The sequence below is a fragment of the Neofelis nebulosa genome, chromosome 2 (assembly GCF_028018385.1).
Source record: "Neofelis nebulosa isolate mNeoNeb1 chromosome 2, mNeoNeb1.pri, whole genome shotgun sequence".
In the NCBI taxonomy this organism is placed as follows: Eukaryota; Metazoa; Chordata; class Mammalia; order Carnivora; family Felidae; genus Neofelis; species Neofelis nebulosa.
In genome coordinates, this window is record NC_080783.1 from 52,946,584 (window position 1) to 52,968,892 (window position 22,309).

The 22,309-nt window shown below is 37.6% G+C and overlaps 1 long non-coding RNA gene across 1 annotated transcript in view; it reads left to right on the plus strand.

Moving 5' to 3' along the window:
• Positions 1-8,144, plus strand: part of LOC131501925 (uncharacterized) — a 29,939-nt gene extending 21,795 nt beyond the window's left edge. Inside the window, exons 2-3 of the long non-coding RNA XR_009256928.1 lie at positions 5,731-5,928; positions 7,429-8,144. This is a non-coding gene — a long non-coding RNA (uncharacterized LOC131501925). The remainder of the gene's footprint in view (positions 1-5,730; positions 5,929-7,428) is intronic.
• The last annotated feature ends 14,165 nt before the right edge of the window (positions 8,145-22,309 follow it).

A 22,309-nucleotide genomic window follows, 5' to 3' on the forward strand; every position in this document is an offset into this window, starting at 1 on the left:
TGTATCATGTCCCTCAATTCCACCCTCTATAGAGATAGCAGGATAACCTCTCTAAGACATAAGGTGCAGGTTTGGGGGAGCCTGGGTGGCTCAGTCCATTGAACATCCAACTCTTGACTTCAGCTCAGGTCATGATTTCATGGTTGGTGGGTTCAAGCCCCCCCCCCAACCCCCCCCCCAACCCCCCCCCCCCCCCGCCCCACCAGGCTCTACGCTGACAGTGTGGAGCCTGCTTGGGATTCTCTCTCTGCCCCTCTCCCACTCACTCATTCTCTCCCAAAATAAATAAATAAATACAAATTTAAAAATGTAAGTTGCAGGTTTAAAACTCTAAAATGACTTTCCCCTCCCCCTCCAGAATAAAGTCCCAGCATCTTCACATAGCCACCGTGCCGACCCGTCCAGTCTTCCCATCTCAGAGATTTTGCATCCCCAGCACAGCACTAACACAACCAAGCAGTCTGCAGTCTGTCACTTCCAGGGCTTGGTTTATACCTCTCTCACCCTCCACTCTGCCCATTGCCCCCACAGTCGCACAATTCCATGTCACCTTCCCAGGAATCCTTCCCTGAAACTGTCATCCCCTCCCCTACCTCAGGTTGGCTACACTGACTTTCCCTCGGATGTCATAATAACCTGCGCCCAACACCATCACTGCTTTTGCCCCGTTACGTTTTAATTATCTATGTACCTGTCTTCATCATTACACTGTTAGCTGGAGGGCAAAAACTTTGTCTTTTGTTTTTACATCTCAAGGTCCTAGGGGATGTTCCAGCACATAGCAACTGATATTTCGCAAATGAAAACATTAAGTGTATTCACAGTAAGCTCATGTGACCACCCAAATTAAGTTCTGACAAACTTCACTGATATGCATGTCTATGGACGTTGCTGCCTCCAATCTGGTCTTCCAGTCTTCTTTTTAACTGAGGACGTCTTTTAACTGTATAGGTTTTTTTGCGTTGTTGTTGTTTTTTTTTTTTTTTCCCCATGTCTATAATCCTGCTTCTTTGAAGGGTTTTTTTTTTTTTTTTTTTTTTTTTTTTTTTTGGTGCCTTATCAAACATTGTCTGGGTTTTTTCTTATTTTTTTTCTCTCTATGTTCTCATACAGTATTTTGGTTACTTGGTACTGGAGTGAAGTGGTTGGCAAAAATTATACTACAACTTATGTGGTTTTTTTTTAATTATTCTTAACTAGTTGTACATGCTATGACATTTTGATCAAACTATGATTTAACCAACTTAAATTATTTCAAAGTATGTGCATCTGCACCCATTTTGACCATCTGTAGATTCAAAATTACTATCGGTCTATGCAGTAGCTTTACTGATTATTGGTTTCAGATTATGCTAGTCCATGGGTGTTTCAAATTTTTGCATTCTTGAAGCTGAGGGTTTCGTCAACTTCCTTTCCTCCACCTCAAATTTTCATAACAAATTTTGCTGCAATTAGGACATACCAACAAATATACCTATGGGCAGAACATTTTGATTGTTTATAATGCAGCAGAGTAAAAAGGTACTTGATTTTATGATTAAAGTAAAGCTAAAAATGACTTCTTGTGACAGTTTTTAGAGTCTAAAACTTTTCACCTCCCAAAGTGCAAAGTAAAGACTGGGCATATGTTATGCTACAAGACACACAAAACATACAAATAAACCAGGAAAAACTTTGCCTTCTACATATAGAGTAAGTCTATTTACTCTACAAAGAAATGGACAACAGTGACTTAAAGAAACATGGCTTGTTGGTACACTAGCAATACGCAAACATTAAAGTAAGACATAATGGATATCAAAATGTATTTCCAGTAAAACTTAAATGATTACATCAAGATGTTAATAGTATCTCTCTTTAAGTGGATGAAATATAGGCTTTTTTTCTTCTTCTCGATTTTCTGGATTTTCCAGTTTTCCAAAATAAAGATCTGTTCAAATAGGAAAATTACTTCTGTTCCAAAAAAAGAAATAAACAAAGACAGTATCTCTGTCTTTCTATAGCTCACACTTCTAACCATAATCTCTACTAATTTGCAAGTTTTAACGTATTTTCACATTTAAAATGTCATTTGATCCACTCAAGAAAAGAGAGTCCTACAAATGAGAAAAATTAGGCTCAAAACTTAAGGAAACTTTCTTAAGATTGCCCAGGTAGCTATTAAGTGGCAGAGACACTTTTTAAACAAATTCTGATTCTATCTTGAGTATTGACTATTTTGTTGAAAAAGGTAATCATAGACATGTGAAGAAGGTACAGGGGGGAGAGAGCCACAAACCTGGAGAACAGGAGGGGTTATCAGGAGGAAAACCAAGAGCTAACATTCACTCATTGTGGACCACATGCCCCACACTGAGTTAAAAGGGCGGCACAGAGAATGGCCTTTAATCTTCTATGAAGTACTTGTTATTACCATCTCAGTGCTACAAAAAGGGAAACAGAAGTTCAGAGAGGCCACGAAAGTTGGTCAGTCACGGAGATGTAAGTGGCAGGGCCAGGATTCAAACCCACACATTCTGACTCATTCTGGGTCAACACATTCTGACTCCAGGGCTGCTCCATGCTAGCTAGTGGCATAAACATAAAATCACCAAAAGACCTAGTCAAGTTTCAGGTTTCCTTGAAAGACCAGAATGACTAGCAATGAATCAGTTTTCAATCAGTTCAGCAGCCTATGATCTTTTAAAACTCATCATTTAAAAAAATATTAGTTTTTGTTGCTTTTTAACAGATGAAGGGAAAGCAAAAGATTAAACAGCAAAATGTAACCGTGATTTAACAATCTTTTTAAAACCATGACTGTAGGGCACCTGAATGGCTCAGTCAGTTAAGCATCCGCCTGTGGCCAAGATCATGATCTCATGGTTCCTGATCTGGAGCTCCGCTTGGGATAAAACATGAGCCCCGCTTCTCTCTCTCTCTCTTTCTGCCCCTCGCTCACTTGTGCGCTCTCTCTCTCTCTCTCTCTCTCTCTCTCTCTCTCTCTCACACACACACACACACACACACACACACACACACACACATGATTGTGGGAGAAAAAATGCTTTTATTGCATGAAAATACAAATCAACTGGTTGTATTAATCATGAAGCAGATTCAACAGCAGAATCGACACTAACAGAATAACCATCTGATTTTCAGGTTACAGCATCACTTCAACCTTCCCCGTTTACTTATAAAGCTAACATCCTGGCTTTGGTTTTCCTCTTGCTCAGAGCCCTAGCTGTCACCATTTTAAGTGGGAGAGCAAGGAAATGTGTATATGTATGTGTCTGTGTGTATATTTGCGTGTGTATGTAACAAATATACATCGACAGAAAGAGAGAGATTTTTTAAGGGTCTTGCCTTCTCATACTAAACCCACCAATGGAGTATTTTACTTTGGACTTTACTAGACTTTGCTGAAAATAAATTTTCTGACCCATGACGCCTCCTGAGTCAAAAAAGAATTTTTTTTTTTTAATCTTTGAGTTCTATAAAATTAGATTTGAATTTAACCACTTAGCCATTCCAGATTACAAGTCTGGTTTCCTCCTGGGTATAAACCCAATGAATATAAATCATTATCTATTGCAATCCCACTTGAACATGGTACACTTCATAAAACAAGCACAAGAAGAGTGCAGCTAGATTCTAACGCAAACGCTAAATCTCAGGTTTATTTAATTTCCTTTAGACTTTCTACATGGAATTTAATGAATCAATTATTAAATATTAGCGTCACTCCTGGCATTAGATAATCTACTAGCTTTCCTGACCTAAGTATTACCAATTCACTTCCTTTGTCTGCACTGATTTTCCACAGAGAGAGACCCAAGATAAATTGCCTGGTAGATTTTTAAACTCTTTACCTTTAGACATTTCCTTGCTGTTTTTTTTTTTTTTTTAATCCTTGCAAATTTAGACACGACAGAAAACTGTTATTTGCCTCATAATGGCCTCTTCAGTGTGTTTCACAGTCTTTTGTAGAGAATAATGACATAATGATAGTGTTCTCAGACCTATATTTTCTACTTGATAAACTAGCAATTATATGATTAAAGCATTTTTAGAAACTCACATTAAGTATATGATACCCTAGAAACCAGTCCATCATGTAATTACACAGTCAGGAGAGAAATAATTTACATAACTAAAAACCATCTGAAACAGTATTCAGGACCAATATGTGATTTTTCTAGCAGATTAAGTATTTCAAAAATATTAAATAATTTAATTATAATATACTTTTAATGTTAGGATTAAAAATTCTGAATTTTATAAACTGTGTACTTAGTGAAAGGAAACTATGCGAAACTCTGCTGAAAACATGTGCTAATGTGCTGGGTACATTAGGACCAGCATAGAGAAACCTTATGATTTCTCTTCACAGAACACATACTTAGAACAGAGAAGGTTCTGTTCTAAGCAGGCTATGCCTAGGTATTCAAGCTCTATGATGAACATCAACTTTGCCCCGGACTTTTCTTAGATATAGCTTATAGGCAAATTTGATTAGATCTTTGTGATTTTTTTTTTTTTTGAACATCAGATTACTACACCTACATTGTGTTGAGTTGGAGGAGATATAAACATATTCATAGATATCATTTTCTTTAGAAAATAGGAAAGACACTTAATGGATGTCCAAGAGATTCAAACCCCATATACCATAACCAAAGGATATAAACACCATCCTAAAAACATCAAGATAATGTCTCTTTTCAGTTTTTTGCTCAGCTTCTGGAAGAACCAGTTACTTTGCTTTTCCCAAATTCACTGAGGAAAACTATAAAAAATTATAGAAGTATATCCTGAGGTCTAGCCCTTCAAAGGGATAATTTCATACACATAATCACAGCAGTGAGAACTACCTCAAAAAGTAAGCATGCGTTATTAAGTAAAAATAAGGGTGCCAAACTCTGTGTATTAAGACACTGTGTCCTTAAGAAAAACAATGTATATTTATATATTTGCATGGGGTTATAAGCATAAAAAATTATTTCTGTGAATGTACACAAGAAACTTATACCTGGGTTACCTTGTTCATGTCCATGGCGGGGAAGGATGTGTGTGAATTAAGCATGTAGGCAGGAAACCAAGCATGACTTTTCCTGTGTATTGTATACTTTATGATTTTCGAATCATTTGAATGCATTATGTACTCCAAAAATATGTCAATCTTAAAAAAAAAAGAAAAGAAAAGAAAAAGGAAAAGAATGCAAGAGGTCTTGATCCGTGTGTGGAGATAAGAAATATAGACCAAATGTGTTCTTAACTATGATACCAAGTGAGTTTTAAGAGCAAAAAACAGCAAAATTAGATGCCTCTTGTTACTAGTTTATTCCACCACCACTACCAGCCCTCAGTGAGGTTGGCTTTTATGTTTTCTAACTCAAAAAGAGTTATGTTAACATTTTGTGTTAATAATGATAGCAATAGAATCAGACCACCACAAGGCATTTGGGTATCCATATCTGATGATCAGCAAAATCGTAAATACCCTTGACAGTTTCTGAGAGATATGATGAGGAAATCAGCCATGGCCAACAACTAATTGCCACCATCGTATATAAAGCTTACCTTGGCCCTCACTAATGTAATCGGGATATCCATTCTCAAAGCCTCTGCTATCTAAAGCACTACAAAGGGCTGGAGATAAAAACAAAGACAGCAAGGAAGTACATAAATACCATCACAACATCGCTGATCTGACCAAACTTATGTGCTGTTATCTGTTTTTTCCAGATCTACACTTCCTGAAACATTCGCTTTACAACTGAGTAACCATCCCCTCTGATATTAGGAAACAAGAAAAAAAGAATTGTTAATTTGTCAGTCCTGTGTAAAGAATAATAATGATGGAGATACCATCTGACATTGGCATAAAGCTTCACAGAACTATCGCTTACAGAACCTCATGGCCCCATCATCTCTGGGAATTAGGTAGGCTTGGTATCATTAACTGTACTTCGGGGGGGGGGGGGGGGGCGGGGGAGGGAAGAGCCTGTTTCAAGGCTAGCAAGTGGCAGGCCTAGGACCCATCCCAGGTCTTCTGAGCTCATGTTCACTGCCATTATATGCTGTGTGTCTTCTCAGCATCTGGGTTTTCTCCTTCCCCAAAGAGCAAAGGCTTTCCACAGTTGTGGACAGTTTGATACATAATAAAGTTTACGCTCCATTGAGGAAGGAGGCCAACAACATGCTGTTGTCTAGGTCTCTAGTGAAATTTCTTTATAAAGATCAAAACTGTTAAAAAGGAACTGCAGTATTTTGCAAAATGAAACAAACATCGATTGCAACATTTGAGCTTTCAACTGGGACTTAAGAACATCGTGTCCTGTAATTTTGATTTTAGATAACCAATTGTAACTACTGATACAACTCCTGGCTGACCTTGTCAGTTTACATCTAGGGATGCATGAATGGAAAAAATATTGAATTGTTTCTTTATTCTATTTCTGCCTGCTCGTAAAAATCCCATCTTCCTAGCCACAATGGGAGGCAATGTGGTAGCATAGCAATATAATACACTACAGAAATGAATCAAAACTTGATGGGAAATCTAAATCACATTATACTTTGGGCTATTCAAATAAGAAAAAAAACAACCTTGAAGAAGTCTGTTCTGAGTTTATTTGCACTGCCCTTTGGTATATGCTGGTAGAATTTCATTGCACCCTCTAAGGTCTTCAATATAGACCTTTAGAGGTGTTGAGTTCAGGCAGGCTACGCTGTTGTCACTAATTTCTTGTGCTAATGTTATACTGAAGAAATTTTTAATCTTTTGGTATAAACAGAGCAAGATAAAAAAGAAAGCTTTTCAAATCTAGACTTTCAGAAAATTAAAGACAATAATTATGACATTAAAAAATGTCACCATTTGTGCCTTGATAATATGACCTATCACAAAAATGCCATTTTAATTGTTTTACCATATATTTAAACATTTTGTGTTGTTTTTCCCAGTAGGGCCAAGCTTAGTTTAAGACCGTTTTTAAAAATTTTTTTAATGTTTATTAATTTTGAGAGAAGAAAGCACCAGTGGAAGAAGATCAGAGACAGAGGGAGACACAGAATCCGAAGCAGACTCGAGGCTCTGAGCTGTCAGCACAGAGCCCAACACAGGACTCAAACTCACTAACTGTGAGATCATGACCTGAGCCGAAGTCGGACGCTCAACTGACTGAGCCACCCAGATGCCCCGAGACCATTTTTTTACTAGAAATCATGATACTACTGAGCTCTAAGGAAAACGCTATCCATCACACTTCTGTTGCAGTCATAAAATAATTACTAACGCTTACATATAAAGTATATATAACGTAAATATGTGTATGTGTATAACTTGACAGGTAAACTTTTTAAATAAAAAATAAAACACTTTAGTTTTTCTCTTTTCCATAAAACAAATCACGTCTAATGAATTTCACTTAAATTTTACAGATAGATGAAACAAAAGAGAACACAACGCAGCAAAGAATTTCAGTGTATGTTGAACAGCACTCAGGTCCTGTTGATAAAGACACCTATCACAGGAGCAGATAATCCTGGGATTTGGGGGCAGGTACGTGAAAGGCTCTATGATAACGCTGCTGGTGGGTGCTCTTGGGGTCAGAAGATGTGGAGGCCAGCCCTGCCCTCTCCTGACCTAGCCATCCACTCTACGCTTGAGAGCCGAATTCTCACCTTCACATCTTTACAATGGAGATCACCATTTCTGTTTTAGGTGGTATTTGGGGAAAATTAAATTCAGCATCTAAATGAAAATACCTAATATACTGTAAAATGCCACATAAATGTAAGATAGCACTATGACTAATAATACCTGAATTTTAATGCGAAAGACCATGCTAAGATTGTAGCGTACAAATTCAAACAATACAAAACGTTGTAAAAGTGAGTAGAAAGAATAAAATAGGCTATCATTTTAATTTTTATTTCATATGTTTTAAAAAATATAATACAGATGCTATTTATACTGGGGAAGCAGCAAAACATCTGTACCTATTCTTAAAGATTCATTTACATCTCCTACTCCTGCTTCTCAGGCAAAACACAAAATGTTCATCTCCTACTTGCTAGACAGAACACATAGATGTTAATAGCGTTATTTTTTTTAATGTTTATTTATTTTTGAGAGAGCAAGAGAGAGAGCACAAGCAGGGGAAGGGTAGAGAGAGAGGGAGAGAGAGAGAAGGAGGGAGGGAGAGAGGGAGACACAGAATCTGAAGCAGGCTACAGGCCTGCACAGAGTGTCAGCACAGAGCCCAAAGTGGGGCTCGAACTCACAAACCATGAGATCATGACCTGAGCCACAGTCATAGGCTTAACCGACTGAGCCACCCAGATGCCGCAATAATGTTACATTTAATAAGGCAGTATGGGAGCTGGGGTCTTGAATCCTACAAACCTCCCGAAGTCCGCTAATTTTGTGAGCGTGGGTACATAATGTGTTTCTGTTTCTTCAGTTACGAAAAGCAGTTAACAGTCTTACCAAGGCCTCAGAAGACTTAGGGATATAAATGAGTGATCAAAGGTTTAGAGCTTAGCACACTGTCTGCCACATAGTAAGAACTAAAACATGTCTGCTGTTTCAATATGATTATATATTTCCTCATATGGGCATTTCAGACATGCCGACCACTTTCCAAATTCTATTTATAAACACCAAGGAGATAGGAATGCAACCCAGATTCACTTTCTTTCATGAGTTGGGGCACTTGCCCTATAAAGTCCTTTCAGATGAAATCTAAGCAATCTTGCTTTCAAGTGTAGCTAGTGAACTTGATAACCAAGATCAACTCACCAAAAAAAGTTCTAACACACTCTAATAGTTTAACAACTGTATTTTCTAATCTTTATTTTTTTTTTAACGTTTATTTATTTTTGAGACAGAGAGAGACAGAGCATGAACAGGGGAGGGGCAGAGAGAGAGGGAGACACAGAATCTGAAACAGGCTCCAGGCTCTGAGCTGTCAGCACAGAGCCCGACACGGGGCTCGAACTCACGGAGTGTGAGATCATGACCTGAGCCGAAGTCGGACGCTTAACCGACCGAGCCACCCAGGCGCCCCTGTATTTTCTAATCTTAAATGATTACAATAGACTTAGTAAAGTTTTTTTTTTCAAATTCTTGCCTTGTAGTTTTTATTTCTTCATTTATTTTTTTTAATGTTTATTTTTGAGAGCAAGAGACAGCATGAGCAGGGGAGGGTCAGAGAGAGAGGGAGACACAGAATCTGAAGCAGGCTCCAGGCTCTGAGCTGTCAGCAGAGAGCCCGACATAGGGCTCAAACCCACGAGATCATGACCTGAGCCGAAGTCGAACACTCAACTGACTAAGCCACCCAGGTGCCCCCTCTTCACTTATTTAAAAAAAAAAAAAAAAAAAAAAAGGTATTTATGGAGCCCCCTATGACATTCTAGGTATTGTATTTGGTGGTGGGATACAAAGTCAAGCAAAAATACCTCTGCTTTCCTATTTTAAGATTGACATGGTGCCCCTGGATGGCTCAGTCAGTTGTGCGTCTGACTTTTGATTTTAGCTCAGGTCGTGATCTCACAGTTCCATGAGTCTGAACCCCACAAAAGGCCCTGTGCCCTGGCCAGTGTAGACCCTCCTTGGGATTCTCTCTCTCTCCCAATCTCTCTGCCCCTCCCTTGCTCGTGCTCTCACGCTCTCAAAATAAACATTTTTTTTTTAAAAAGGTGGATATTAATCACAATCACTCCACACAATGAATATAAAATTACAACTGTAGAATGTACTATACGGGAGGAAAATCTAGCCCTAATGGGAGTAGGTCATTAAAAGGAAATGAACAAATTATGTCAATGGGGAAAGCTTCCCTGAGGAAGTGAGAATTGAGTTAATATCTGAAGAAAGAGTGGACTTAAAAGGATAAGAAGTGTAGAAGTGTAAGCTACTGTGTTACAAGATTTACGATCTGGGTACCAGTAGGAAGGAACTTGGCCCCTTTCGGGCCTAAGGGAAGGCCAGTGAGACTGGACCTCAGAGAAGCAGCAGCCGGGAGGGCATCGATGAGGCTGGTGGACTGAGCCACACCCTGAAAGCGTGGGTAAGACTGTTTTCTTATCCTACCCGCAAAGGAAAACCACTGAAGAATGTTAAGCCTGGGTACGTGAGTGGTTTTGAGAAGAGGAAGAGGTTGACAGGATCCAATATGAATTATGTGTATAATCAGTTTACCGGGGGTCAGAGTGGTTGTGGAGAAACCGGTTAGGTGACTGCTGCTGGCGTTCAAGAAAGAGAATGTGAAAGATTAGGGCAGTTGGGCTGGATGTGCTTATAAGTGATAGAGCAAGAGCTTTGCTTTCCATAATGCATGTATTCTTCTCTTTGATTGCACAGGCCTGTTTTTCATGTAAAGACATTTTTCTCTTGAAACGTTCTCTTGAAAGGCTAATGGTGGGTATGCCATTTAGAAATGCCAATTTCTAAATAATCAGAACCACCTCCCTTTGGTGAAAGTCTTGTCCTGTATTTTGGTAAAACATGGACTGAGAATGAACCAAAAGAAATAAGGTCCATTGAAATACTCTTTTTAGTGTGAAAATGCCACTGATTAGCAATCACTTAGGAAAAATTAGATCAAAGAGCAGTAATATCTTTGAAATGAAGCCGAAAGACAGACAAACACATCCCGGAAAGGAAAAGAGTCAGAGGAAACAGACTCTACTAACAGTAGTAATTCTAAAATAACCAATGGCATCATCTTTAGAATCTCCCCCAAAGACTAGCTGCTGCCTTAGCAAAAGTACCTCTCATATTTTGGCCACTAATCAACCATACCTAATACATAAAAGTGACACACAATAGTCAAGACACCTTATAGTACCACACACCAACTGAATGCAGAAATACACACACATACACACAGACAGCACTGAAATGAAGCCCACACATATCAAAGGATTAAGCAGAAAAGCAAAAAGGATAGCACAAAAGATACCTTCATTTTGCAAACCAGACACACAGAAGCATCCATTACAATTGCCTCTAAGACAAATTGTATCTCTCAACTGAGAGGGAGAAAAAAAAAATGAAATCGTTGGCAGCCTAGTTCTCCCTGAGTAGAAGTGAGACATTAATTTAGATCATTGTGCACATTGAAAAGTTATTGCACTGCAGGGATTTCCAATTACATAATGCAGACTCGGAACTCTGTTTGGGTGTCACTTGGCTGCCAGCATCCATGGGTGAGCTGTGTAACACTCCTCTGTCATGTAGCTCATGTGAGAAAAGAATTCTGCAGTTCCAAGAAATGGCACTCATCTTGGAGACCTTCCCAGTTACACAAAAGAACATAATTTCCACATTATCCCCAGGCATACTGTCTAGGATGATAACTCTATGAGAGCTTTATGTGTAAATTATACACACAGTTCTACTAACGAAAGGCATGCAGACTGCCTTTTGGTGGCGGCAGGGCCGAGATGCAAAACCAATTTGTTTTTCAATTTTTTAAAAATGACACCTGAGCTCTCTAATAATCAAGAGAGACCGTGAGGGTTAGGTGGTAGATAGGGTAATTGCACCATGGTTATGTAACAGATCAGAACTAGAGCTGACAAGCAATGTCGAAAGTGCAGACCTAACAACCACCTCGTAGCTGGCTTATTTCAGTACTTCAGATTTAAGTCCTTCAAATTTTTAATTTCATACTAATCTCAATTTTTCATCAGGAACTGCACTCTTGCATTCTGGTTTAATTTTTCTGAAAAAAATGGAATGAAAGCACACTTACGAAAAAAAGAGGCCGGAAGTTAAAAAAAATAAAAAGATGGATATTTTCATATTTATTGTCTATTTGGTGACAAAATTCCACATGTAGTACACAGTGTGTGCCAGACATGAGATAAACCAGAAGACGAGACTGTGTTCTTTTCCTCTAGCACCTCACACCTCCCTTTCTAAGAAGTCCAAAATATGAAAGCTTCTGTGTACTGCTTACCAGTACCATTTGGAGGACTTATTTTCTTGTACTAAATTCAATCATTTTAAACCAAATGAAGAACAGAGATTAGAAAAGTGAGGCAGGCTTAAGAACACGGAGCATTTGTTGAGAATTTACTATATATATGTAAGCTTTGCACATATTTAAACCTACTGACGGTCTTGCCATTAGATCATTATGTTCGTCATTTTAAAGATGGGGACACTGAAGTTTACATGAGTTAGAACACAAGATCACAGATCTAAGAAGTGTAGTGTGAATTCAAACCAACGTGATCTGATTCCACAGTGCTCTTTTAAGTAGGTGACACACAATGTTACATTAGTTTCAGGTGTGCAACATAGTGAGATGACAAGTTTGTATGTAATGTTGTGTTCACAAGTGTAGCTACCATCTATCATCATACAACACTATTACAATACCCCTGGCAGTTCTCAAGTTTTGTTTGTTTAAGTTCATTGCTTGATTTGGGAACTTTTTTCCCATCCATTCTCCCTTTTATCTTATCTAGAAGAACTTATGGAGGAAATTAACCAAGCGTTTTTCTGGGTTATTTCATTATTGTTGAATATATAACCATGCTGCTCTCTCAAACTATTCTTCTCTTGCTTTCAGGCTAAAATTAATTTGCTCAGCACCTGTCATCTGCCAAGCACTGTGTTATATGCTTTATGAGTAAAGATATGGTCCTTGCCCTATACTTACAGGAAAATCAGAATTAAGGTAATAAATAAAGATCCAGTAAGTGATATGGTAAAAAGAGTGCAGGGTGCTAAGGAAGCAATGGCCAGCAGGGGGCTCAGGTGAGGCTACCTGTAAGAACTGGCATTGGAACTGTTGCCCGAAGCTTGAGGAGTACCTGGACCAGGTTCAATCTTTATGTCTCCCACCTTGACCTATCTCCCAGAATGTGGCTTTTCTCCATACTGCTCAACTAAGTTTGCATTCTCATTGGCCTCCAACCATCACCTAATTTTCCAACAGAAACTAAACAGGTAAACTCTCCTGAACTCTTTTCCCTTTTTTATTTTTGTATTATTTATTATTCTTATTTTATATCTAGCATTTACCTTATTTTTAGTCTTTCATTCAACATAATTATTTTTTAATATCATTTCTTTTTTTAATTTTTTTTTAATTTACATCAAAATTGGTTAGCATATGGTGCAACAATGATTTCAGGAGTAGATTCCTTAGTGCCCCTTATCCATTTAGCTCATCCTCCCTCCCACAACCCCTCCAGTAAACCTCAATTTGTTCTCCATATTTAAGAGTCCCTTATGTTTTGTCCCCCTCCCTGTTTTTATATTATTTTTGCTTCCCTTCCCTTATGTTCATCTGTTCTGTGTCTTAAAGTCCTCATATGAGTGAAGTCATATGATATTAGTCTTTCTCTGACTAATTTCGCTTAGCATAATACCCTCCAGTTCCATCCACATAGTTGCAAATGGCAAGATTTCATTCTTTTTGATTTCCAAGTAATACTCCATTATATATATGTACATCTTTTTTATCCATTCATCCATCGATGGACATTTGGGCTCTTTCCATACTTTGGCTATTGTTGATAGTGCTGCTGTAAACATTGAGGTGTATGTGCCCCTTTGAAACAGCATACCTGTATCCCTTGGATAAATACCTAGTAGTTCAATTGCTGGGTTATAGGGTAGTTTTATTTCTAATTTTTTGAGGAACCTCCATACTGTTTTCCAGAGTGGCTGCACCAGCTTGCATTCCCACCAGCGATGCAAAAGAGATACTCTTTCTCCACATCCTCGCCAATATCTGTTGCTGCCTGAGTTGTTAAGTTAGCCATTCTGACAGGTGTGAGGTGGTATCTCATTGTGGTTTTGATTCGTATTTCCCTGATGATGAGTGATGTGGAGCGTTTTTTGATGTGTCGGTTGGCCATCTGGATGTCTTCTTGGGAGAAGTGTCTATTCATGTCTTTTGCCCATTTCTTCACTGGATGATTTGTTTTTTGGGTGTTGAGCTTGATAAGTTCTTTATATATTTGGGATACTAACCCTTTATCTGATATGTCATTTGCAAATATCTTCTCCCATTCTGTTGTTTGCCTTTTAGTTTTCCCGATTCTTTCTCTGTGCAGAAGCTTTTTATTTTGATGAGGTCCCAGTAGTTCATCTTTGCTTTGGTTTCCCTTGCCTCTGAAGACATGTTGAGTAAGAAGTTGCTGCAGGCAAGATCAAACAGGTTTTTTGCCTGCTTTCTCCTCGAGGATTTCGATGGCTTCCTGTCTTACATTGAGGTCTTTCGTCCATTTTGAGTTTATTTTTGTGTGTGGTGTAAGAAAGTGGTCCAGGTTCATTCTTCTGCATGTCGCTGTCCAGTTTTCCCAGCACCACTTGCTGAAGAGATGGTCTTTATTCCATTGGATATTCCTTCCTGCTTTGTCAGGATTAGATTAGTTGTCAAGATTAGTTGGCTATATGTTTGTGGGTCCATTTCTGAGTTCTCTATTCTGTTCCATTGATCTGAGTGTATGTTTTTGTGCCATCTTCTCCCTTTTTTAAATACCTGATTTAAACTATTTCCTCACCTTTTTTTGTTGATTTTTCCATTGCATATATGATATTCTTATATATTTATATATAAAACATGTAATGTGGTATATTAAATTATGTATTATATATGACATTAATAAAAAAATATAAATTCAGTTAAAGTATTTAAAATTGTATCCCTATCTTAAAAAATATTCCGTTATGTTATAAGAATCATTTTTGTATTATATGTGGAATTAACATATGTTAAGATTCTTTTGAAAAGCAAATAGATTACCTATGCTTGGAAATAACAATAAAAAATTACAAAGAATAATAAATACGTATTCATACCCAAAATGCCATTGATCCCCAGATCTTCCTTTTGATTTATCAAGGGACAGAGATATTAGTTTTTTTGATTGGAGCCAGAAGGAAGAGTGGCATTTTTTTCACAATTTCTAAAATTGAGAGAAATGTTACTGTCTCTTCAGATAATAGACTTCATGTAGAAACGCCTATGGCTTTCCAACAGCCCTACCATTCAAAAGTATCAGAAACATGAGTGAAACTCTATATTGAATGGGATAAATCAACAACATCTTTATTTTTTCACAAAGATGAAAACCCAAGTATTTCATGAAGTTAGTTGAAAACAGACTTTGAAGCTGGGAATGAATAAATGTATCTGTAGGAGATTACATTTACTGAATTTATTATGGAAAATGTAATCATATGATTGACATGAGTTAAAACTGCATCATCTTCCTAAATTTGTCATCTTTGTAGAGTAAAAGAGAACACTGAGAATTAAGAATGTTAACAGTTCATTAAAAGGTCATGTATAGGTCTATTTTTAGCACTTTGAGGAACCCCCATACTGTTCTCTAGAGTGACTGCACCAGTTTGCATTCCTGCCAGCAATGCAAGAGGATTCCCCTTTCTCTGCAGCCTCGCCAACACCTGTGGTGTTTCTTGTGTTAAGTTTAGCCAATCTGACAGATGTGAGGTACTATCTTATCGTGGTTTTTATTTGTATTTCCCTGATGATGAGTGATGTTGAACATCTTTTCATGCATCTGTCAGCTGTCCATTGACTGATGAATGGATAAAGAAGATGTAGGATGTATGTGTGTGTCTGTATACACACACACACACACACACACACACACACACACACACAATGGAATATCACTCAGCCAACAAAAAGAATGAAATCCTGCCATTTACAATAATGTGGGTGGAGCTAGAATATATTACGGTAAGCAAAATAAGTCTATCAGAGAAAGAGAAATATCATATGATTTCATGCATATGTGGAATTTAAGAAAAAAACGGATGAACAGGATGAAAGGGAGGAGAGAAGAAAGGGAAACAAACCATGAAAGACTCTTAACATTAGAGAACTGAGAGTTCATGGAGGGAAGTGCGTGGGAGATGGGTGATGTGTATTAAGGTGGACACTTGTGATGTGCACCGGGTATTACAGGTAAGTAATGAATCACTGACTTCTACTTCTGAAATCAATACTGCACGTATATTAGTTAATTTTAATTTAAATTTGTTAAAAAGGTCATGGAATATATTCTATATATGAATAAATTTTGTCTTTCTCTCCTTGTCTCCTTCTCTCCTAGTAAGGTAGGAGTTGATGAGGGAGTGATAGGACTGTAATGGCCCAGCATGACACACGGTACTGTGGTGTTAGAGCCCAAAAGGGATTAGGAAGTTGATTAGGAAGTTGATTAGTTGATTAGGAGAGATGGTGGGCAGAAGCCTGGAGCATAGTTGGAACCTGAGCAGGATAAGGAAGTTACCTATTTAGGAAGCAGTGGTACTGAGGCATGGAGGTGGGAAGTTTTACATACAGGGGAGGTCATATTAGTATAGGGAACCTATACTCACTATACATATGATTTCTTTATGGAAAGGGGGAACACTGAAATGAACTTCATGGTATTGCATCAGAATTGTAGTATCAGTGTAAATTCAAGGTTTTCATTACTCATTAACAGATATAAAAATACAAAATAAGTGTAAATTTATGTATGCATATATTCCCTAACACTGTCTACCAGGAGAACCTGGGAGCATTGACACTCCAGCAACAATAAACACATCTAACACCCAGATGATGGTTTCTAAATACCATCCTTAAAAAAAAGAAACAGAGACACTTGGAGAAAAAGCCAGGGCAGAAAAAGTACAGCCATGTGCCTTCTTGTGCCAGAAAGTAAGAAACTCCTCAGTGAATTAAGTAACATGCTAAAAATACACAGAAGCCAGAATAAACTCCCACTGGCGAATCTGGGACAAAATAAGCATCAAAATAAGTAATGATATTAGCAAATGATAAGTCATTGGATAAAACAGGAATCCATGAATTCATACTAATAAAAATAAATAAGTGATTAAATGGGGAGAATAGAAGGATTTTTCTTACAGTAGACTACAACTAATAAATGCAGAATGAATGATAGAATTCAAAAATCACCATTTGTCAACCATCACAATAATTCAGTCAAGAAACATGAATAAATGTTAAAACAAGGGGAATGAAAGCTTGATAAGAAATGAGATATTTGCATGGTTTCAAATTATCTCCATACAAATAGTGATTAAATTATGAAGGGAAATGAGTAACTTTACAACGGAGAAACCTAACAAACATAACCTTAACCAACAGATCAAAGTTCCATCACCAGTACTGAGATAAATAAAGTGAAGCAGCGGGCTATGTAATATCCTGGAACAGGGTACAAAAAACATAACATCCCTTCTGTAATATTCACACCACAATTGCAAAATCTAAATCTAATATTGAGGAAACTGGAAACATACTTAAACTGAAGAACAGTCTACAAAATAGCTGACCAGTGTCTGGGTTACAAAAGCAAGGAAACACTAAGGAACTGTGCCAGACAGAAACTTTAAGAATCACAGCACTGCAATGTCACATTATCCTAAACTGGATCCTTTTGAGACAATGGGTGAAACTTCAATAGGTTCTGTGGATTAAATGGTAGTAATGTATCAGTGTTAATTTCTTGACTTTGATGGTGGTACTGTGGCAATGCGGAAGAATATCCTTGTTAATCGACATTATACACTAAACTATTTGGGGGTGATGTGGCAACTTGGTGTCACCTTACTCTCAGAAAAGTTCTTTGTATTGGGCTTGTTACTTCTCAGTAAAACTGATGTTATTTCAAAATAAACTTATATACACATTTGTGTGTGTGTGTGTGTGTGTGTGTGCGCACATGCACATTACACACACAGGAAATACGTGAAAGTCAATTTTCAACCAGTCTTTTTTTTCTCTCACAAATTTTTTCACTTAACATGTACAAAATGTGTAACTTTCTCTCTATAGTAGAAAACCAGCATTAATTTTTGTCATTTGCTAAGGATGTTTTCAGTTCTGAAGCAAAGCTTTATCCACAAAAGAATCCCATACAAGTAACACTAATGTAGAAATATACGGATATTCTTACTCTTTTATCTGGCATCTACTTTTCCATATGGCACAAATGGGCATTTCTTCCATTTGAGCAGGGAAGGACAGCTGCTGAAAACTGAGGGGAAGCTCCACAGTGCGAGAAAAAGAGGAATTTTCCTAAGGACAAAACCGCTAATTGGCTCTGGAGGTCATGCATAATGATCAAATAGAAAGAGAGCCCCCCAAATGTGCTTTAAAGTGATGGGTAAGCCAAAACACTCCAGAAAAGAGCTATCTGCATGGATTTTGTTTTTGTCAGTAAGAACCTTCTAAATGACACTAATATTTAAAATCAAAGGGCCCACATTCATATTCTTGCCATTTTTTCTTAAACTGACTTCACTTGAGCTTTGGCCAGAACCATTTTACCCAAATTGCTGTTTCTAAGACCACCAAGAACCCCCATATTGCCATACACACTGGTTATGTTCATTTTCTTCTCACTTGTTCTGTCAGCAAAATTATACAGTAGTGATCACCTCTTCCTCCTTTCTTCACCTTGCTTTCATGTCAACACTAATCTTCTTCCAAACTCACATCTATGGAATGATGTGCAATCTTGGAATACCCCAGAGGAGGGACCTTAGACATCTTCTCTATTCATGTATTTCTTAAGTGATCTCATCCATCCTCTTAATGCAATCTATAGCTCTTAATGCAATCTATTGAGGCTGGACCCCTCCCCTGGTTCCAAATTCCAACTAAGAAATTGTCCACTTAATACCTACTAAATATTGAATAGAGGTAACATGTCTACACTCCTGACTCTCCCTTCTAAGAGCTGCTTTTCTGTCTTCTTATCTCTATTAATGGCAAATCCACCTTGCTAGCTGATCAGAACAGAAACTCTTGGAGCCATTCTTGACTTTCTTTCATACCCATATCAAATCTAATGCAAACCCTGTCAGCTCCAGCTTCAAAATATATTCAGAATCCCACTGCATTTGACCACCTTCACTGTCACCTTCCTGGTTCAAGCCACCTTCATTTTGCCAAGAATACTAAAATGGTCTTTTAAGTAGTCTCACTGCTTTATCCTTTGCCCCTGTAGTCTATTTTCAACACAGAAGCCAAAATGATCCTTTAAAATTCATATTATATTATTGTTCTGGTGAAAGCCTTCCAATGGCATCTTATTTCAAAGAGTAAAAGCCAAAGTACTTACAATGCTGTGTAAAGTCCACACCATCTACCATTCTGTACTTTTTTTCTTTAACTTCACCTTATAGTTCCTTCCACTTGGTCACTCTACTCTAGCCCCTCTGACCTCCTTGCTGCCTCTAGAATATTCCTGGCATGCGCCAACCTCAGAGCATGTGCTGTTTCCTCTAGTAGGAAAGCTCTTGCCCAGATATTTACATGGAGACCTCCCTTTTGTCTTGTCATCTTTTCAGTGAGGCCTTCCCTGGTTACTCTACTTAGAATTACCACTCTTCCCATTTCAATCCACTCCAAGCTCTCAAATTCCCGTTTCCTGCTATATTTTCTTAATAGATATGCATAGACAATGCCTAACATTGTCTATCTAATATGCTATATAATACCTTTGTTTTGTTTCATGTTTATCTCCCTGCTAAAATATAAAACACAAACATATTTTCTTCTCATCTTTTAGTTTACTGCACACATTTCTAGTACTAAATGCCTGGCACAGGGTACTCCCTTCATAAATATATTTTTTAATTATTTTTAAGTTTATTTATTTTACAGAGAGAGAGAGAGAGCAATCAGGGGAGGGACAGAAAGAGAGGGAGAAAGAGAATCCCAAGCAGGCTCTGTACTGCCATCGCAGCACCTGATGTGGGGCTTGAACTCACTAACCATGAGATCATGACCTGAACCGAAATCCAGAGTCAGGTGCTTAACCAACTGAGCCACCCAGGCGTCCCTCTGTAAGTATTTATGAATGGATGAAACTTCATGGGAAAACAATAAAGTAGGTCACCCAGCAGCTAGAACTTGATGGACAATGTGGTAAGGTAGGAAAGAGAGAAAATAGAAACCACACCCTTATATAGCATAGATACCAACCTCAACTTGGCAGTAAGGTCAGCCTGCCAAACTATAGCTGTTTGAAATCTTCTTGGGCAATGAGGTATCTCAGCATGAATAAGAATTACACCCTAGTTACTTCTGATCTGATCAGTGCAATGTAGTATGTACTGAAAGGAAGAAAGGGCCAAGAACTTAGATCACAGACTTTGACAAACTAGTGTCTACACAGAATTTCAAATATTAAAAGTTAAAATAATCAGCACAAAGACTGATGTTAGTTTAATAACTGTGCTTTTAGCAATTCTAAATATCACAGGAGAGTGGGACTGGTCATTAGCTGATTTTAGCTACTTAAGATTTGGCAAATCACAGAATCTTGAAAAAAAATATATATATATGAATAGTATTTTTTTTTCTAAATTTTTCAACGTTTTTTATTTATTTTTGGGACAGAGAGAGACAGAGCATGAACGGGGGAGGGGCAGAGAGAGAGGGAGACACAGAATCGGAAACAGGCTCCAGGCTCCGAGCCATCAGCCCAGAGCCTGACGCGGGGCTCGAACTCACGGACCGCGAAATCGTGACCTGGCAGAAGTCGGACGCTTAACCGACTGTGCCACCCAGGCACCCCAAGAATAGTATTTTTAATATTAGAACCTCTTGGGAGAATGAGAGCAGTGCTTTTGAACCTACACAGAATACAATCTCATCTCTCAGACATGTCCCTGGTCCTTTATAGACGTTGTATAGATTCCTTATGTATATTTGCAAAAGGTTGTCTGGCAGCAGGACTGAGCAACTTAAAGCTCATGCTATGAATGTAAGTATTAGTTTTGTGACTTTGAGGGAATAATATAATCTTTCTTAACTTTATTTCCCATCTATAATATGAGAATAATAAAGATAACGTCTTCACTGGGTTGTGAAAATTAAATGAGATATTGTGGCCTATTACATAAATGTTAACTACTACAGTCACTAGCACATATAGTAGATATAAATACAGAAAGAATATAATGATTAGGACTCACCTAGATAAGTAAATACGACATAATTTGTATTTGTAGGATATGTCCTAAAAATATTTTTTGCTCCTTTCTTGCACTCTCTCATTCTTTCTGCTCTGAATGTCCTTCTCATATGGCCAGTATTCACATATTTACTCTACCCTCTGATTGTAATCGTCAGGATCTCATAAATGAAAATCTAAAAAGTCTAATTTTTCCCCAAAGTAATAGCTCTTAAAGAGGTTATCCTCTAATTGCAGGATTTGACCAATCTATAAGTAAGTAGCAATGATAGTCTTTCTAGTATCAGGAAATCACAACAAATGTGATTTCAACTCAATCAGTTTCTTCATTTGAATACCTGCTATGTGATGGGCAGCATCAAGTGCCGGGGATACAGTAGTAAGCAAAGAGATATGTTTCAGACCCCCCAAAGTTTACAATCTAGTAGAGAAAGACATAAAACATGTAAATAAATAAATAATTACAGAATATAAGTGCAAGATGATTAAGTTCCATGAAGATAACAGGCAAGGCACTATGATAGAAAACCAGAGTACTTAGATGAAAATTTCGTGGATGGGAATGCAAGCTGGTGCAGCCACTCTGGAAAACAGTATGGAGGTTCCTCAAAAAACTAAAAATAGAACCTACCCTATGACCCAGCAATTGCACTACTAGGCATTTATCCACGGGATACAGGTGTGCTATTTCGAAGGGACACATGCACCCCCATGTTTCTAGCAGCACTATCAACAATAGCCAAAGTATAGAAAGAGCCCAAATGTCCATCGATGGATGACTGGAAAAAGAAGATGTGGTATATCTTATATATATATCAGATATATATATATATTTATATATATATATATGTGTATATATATATATGATATACCACATCTTCTTTTATATATATATATATATATATATATATATATATATATATATATATATATATATATATATAATGGAGTATTACTCGGCATTCAAAAAGAATGAAATCTTGCCATTTGCAACTACATGGATGGAACTAGAGGGTATTATTCTAAGTGAAATTAGTCAGAGAAAGACAAATATCATATGACTTCACTCATATGAGGACTTTAAGAGACAAAACAGATGAACATAAGGGAAGGGAAGCAAAAATAATATAAAAACAGGGAGAGGGACAAAACAGAAGAAACTCATAAATATGGAGAACAAACTGAGGGTTACTGGATGCGTTGTGGGAGGGGGCATGGGCTAAATGGGTAAGGAGCACTAAGGAATCTACTCCTGAAATCATTGTTGCACTATATGCTAACCAATTTGGATGTAAATTTTAAAAAATTAAAAAAC